The 4,053-nt window shown below is 40.0% G+C and overlaps 1 protein-coding gene across 1 annotated transcript in view; it reads left to right on the top strand.

The window, feature by feature from the left end:
• LOC104982717 (ankyrin repeat domain-containing protein 26-like) overlaps positions 1 to 4,053 on the top strand; it is a 48,040-nt gene that overhangs the window by 40,915 nt on the left and 3,072 nt on the right. The window lies entirely within an intron of this gene.

The following is a 4,053-nucleotide window of genomic DNA, read 5'->3' as shown; positions in this document are numbered from 1 at the left end:
AGTGAACTTTGGAAAAGCAGGGGATACTTGTAATTGTTCCTGGGGCTGTTTTAGCTCTTTTCAGCCTTAGCCTTTGACTTTCTCGTCCTCCCTTGAGATTGTGGCTCTAGGTGATTCCTCAGAGCCAAAAGCTGAATTTCTCTGAGGTCATGAGTGAAACATGTATACAAGGGTGGTGAAAGGAAGCACTTGAACGTGGCTTTGTGGCATGGGGTGTTTCTTCATCCCTGAACTGTTTCCTGGAGGCAGGTTTGTCCCAGAGGCAGCAGGTGTCCGTGTGAGGCCACCTCCCTTTCTCTCGGATGCCCTTTCTCTCCTCTCCCAACTGTGCCTTGTTACTTGAGGAGCCCCAGACACATGTGTACTTCTTTAGAGCAAGATTACAACTGTTATTGTTTACAGGAGGTCTGCTCTGTGTTTTCAGTGTTCAAATAATTTAATGGGAATTCCATTTACTATATGGCAACTTAAAAAATGCAGATAATTTATGAAAACATGAATGAAATTGGTGTTTTCCATCTTACCCAGGACTCATCAGAGGCTGGCAGTGGTCAGCGCCAAACTTCAGGTGGAGAAGCAGCAGAACAGATCTTTCTTCAACACTGTTAGCACGAGGCCAGTCCTGGAGCCCCCTTGTGTTGGAAATTTCAATAATCCTTTAGTGCTCAACGGAAATCTTACTCCAAGAGCAAACTTAAGGTTTTCTACCTCAATTCCGCGCCCTTCGAATAATAGCATGGAGACTTACTTGACCAAGGTTAGTTCTATTATCTTTTTTCCACTGGGTTTCAGATTTCTGATATTAATGATCCTTGTTTGTAATTTGGTGAACTTCTGAGTTATTTATTTGACTTATGCACACTAAGTAAAAGCTGTCATTAACTGTGCTAATCAAGGAGACATTTAATGATTTTTTTGGTCCTAGATCTCTCGTTTTTAAGAGATACTTTTTAAATTTCTTGAAAAGCTGCATTGAAATTCTACTTTAGAAATGAAATCTTATTGCCTAGTAACTGAAAGTATACTTTAAAATGTTTGACTTTCTAATTGATTTCACTTTGGCAGTGGTTCATAATCATTTCCGAGCTTTGCTGCACCCACCACAGTTTATCTACCCCTAAACATAAGTGAGAAGGCAATGGCACCCCACTCCAGTAATCTTGACTGGAAAATCCCATGGACAGAGGAGCCTGGTAGGCTGCCGTCCATGGGGTTGCAAAGAGTCGGACATGACTGAGAGACTTCCCTTTCACTTTTCACTTTCATGCATTGGAGAAGGAAATGGCAACCCACTCCAGTGTTCTTGCCTGGAGAATCCCAGGGACGGGGGAGCCTGGTGGGCTGCCATCTATGGGGTAGCACAGAGTCGGACACGACTGAAGCGACTTAGCAGCAGCAAACATAAGTGAATCACTGGCATCTAAACACTAACCACATATGGATGTTTTTTTATTTGAAAGAATCCTAGATAAATCCTTTTTATGAATTAAACAAACTTGTAATACTAAATCAAAAGATTAATTTCTGGTTTTAGGTTAACATCTTTTGTTATTTTCTTGTACAAGAGTATGTCTTTAATTGCTATTTTACTTATAGAATTTTGATTTAAATTTCTAAAAACTATCGTGCTGAGCAGTTGTAGAATGATTCTAAATTTGTAGTTCATGCAAACATTTAAAAATTATAAATGAAGCTCACTTTATCTCAATCTTGACATCATCTGGATGGATGGTATCTAAGATAGCAATGATGGGGAGTCTTTAAATTGCAACCAGTTTTCATTGTGTAATCATTGTGGTTAAAATATCCATTTCAGTCAGCGCACACGGGTTTATCGTTTTGATGGTGTTTTCGTGATGTTGGTGATGCAGAGAAAAGTAGCCCTTGTTAAATGCAATCTCAACCTCTTTTCTCATTTTGCTTCTTGCCATCATAGAAGAGCAACCTAAAGTTTCTTCGACAGCACTGCGGCTATGTTGGGTCTTAGTACTTGAGAGCCGTGAAATTGGAGGATGTGCTTTAGCTGTGCAGTCACAGCGGGCCTCTAAACACTTCATCCCAAGTCAGATACTTCCCCACGCAGGCCTAAGGGGAGGAAGCAAATGCTTGACCCCCGTCCCAGACATAGGCAGCCTACTGCACACCCAAGTTCACAGTACTGTGGGCACCGACATCTTTTCAAAGAAGAGATTTGGAACCAAGCAAGCACTTCTTAGTTCCTTGTCCCAAACTCACCTGTTAGATAAATCTCCTCTCTTCTCATATGGAGGGTAGGAGTATAAGTCTTCACCTTGAAACTTCAGGCTGAGGAAATGAAGTTCAACTGTAATTTCTGACCAGATTTAGATTATAATTGAGATTACACTCATGCTTTTTGTATAAACTAATGATGACAGCTTGGATAGAAGTATGCTAGACAGTAAAGACGGATAAGGCGATGGCACCCCACTCCAGTACTCTTGCCTGGAAAATCCCATGGACGGAGGAGCCTGGTAGGCTGCAGTCCATGGGGTCGAGAAGAGTCGGACATGACTGAGCAACTTCACTTTCACTTTTCACTTTCATGCATTGGAGAAGGAAATGGCAACCCACTCCAGTGTTCTTGCCTGGAGAATGCCAGGGAGTGGGGAGCCTGGTGGGCTGCCCTCTATGGAGTCGCATAGAGTTGGACATGACTGAAGTGACTTAGCAGCAGCAGCAGCAGACAGTAAAGAGAGATCTGTTGCGTGTTTTAAATTTTGTTCTAAATAACCCAAAATGTGGATAATTCATTGTTGACTGATTTTAGTTAACCAGGTTTTATCTGGAGAAAATGAACATCCTTTTAAGGACAAATCTCTTCAGTTTTGGCCTGCTGATTCAAATAAAGATTTTTTCCTTCAAGTTCTCTGTCCTGTTTTTAAAAAATATTTTTCCTTTCTAAATTAACTATATCAACTGCTACAAATAGGAGTTTGATATTGATTTATTCTTATTTATGCATTTAAAGTGCATAATTTAGTTAGAAAGTCATGTCATGCCACAAGCACTGTTCAATTATATAGGAAGGATTTATATATTCATTTTGTCTATGTTATAGTTAAAAATCTATGTGTTTTTTCTTTACCTGAGAAAGTAGCTGGCCCAGGACTCAGTAAGAATGCCATTGGCTTTGTTACTTCTTTTGTAGAGTTAGGAACTTTGAGTAAATCAGTGAGTCTCATACCTTACAAAAGTTTTTTCTGCAAAGATGATTTGGGAGAATGGCATTGAAACATGAATAATATCATATATGAAACGAGTCGCCAGTCCAGGTTTGATGCACGATACTGGATGCTTGGGGCTGGTGCACTGGGACGACCCAGAGGGATGGTACGTGGAGGGGGGAAGGAGGAGGGTTCAGGATAGGGAACACATGTATACCTGTGGCGGATGCATGTTGATATATGGCAAAACCAATACAATATTGTAAAGTTTAAAATAAAATATATTAAAAAAAAAAAAGAAAACAACCTTTCTTCTAAAAAAAACTTCTGCGTGGAACCGTGTTACATAAAGTGGAGACAAGTATAGAACCGTTTAGCTAAAGAGTGGGCAGAGCCCCTGCAGCTGTGACTTCTCTGTTCCTCAACCCTGCAGCGACCCCTGGGGGACCTTCCCCTTCTGTGGGACGTAGTTCAGAAACTAACACTGATGAGAGAATCCTTCTCGCTAAACGTCTTCAGAATTAAATCTTGCTGGCACGTTGTTTTCTTGTATATAATTTTCTCACCTTTCTTTGTTTTTGTAAAATGGAAAAGTTTAAAGAAAATCACAGATGTGTTCTCCTTATTAACATTCGACTCAAACTACTTCCTCTATTTGAACAGGATCCTCACCTAGAAATCAAAATAAAGTCTCGGAAGTACATATTTAGGCCAGGAGCTTTTAGGGGAGAAGATAGTAATCTTGTGGGTCATTCCGAGGATTATGGGTCATTCCCTAATTCTTTGAAATTATGTGTACTTGATAGACTGATATTTATTGTACTTTTTATCAGATTAATCTAAATAGCATTCCATATATATGTTCTGT

The sequence above is a fragment of the Bison bison genome, unplaced genomic scaffold (genome assembly GCF_000754665.1).
Source record: "Bison bison bison isolate TAMUID 2011002044 unplaced genomic scaffold, Bison_UMD1.0 scf7180017864538, whole genome shotgun sequence".
Classification (NCBI taxonomy): Eukaryota; Metazoa; Chordata; class Mammalia; order Artiodactyla; family Bovidae; genus Bison; species Bison bison.
This window is presented reverse-complemented; position numbering and strand designations above follow the sequence as displayed.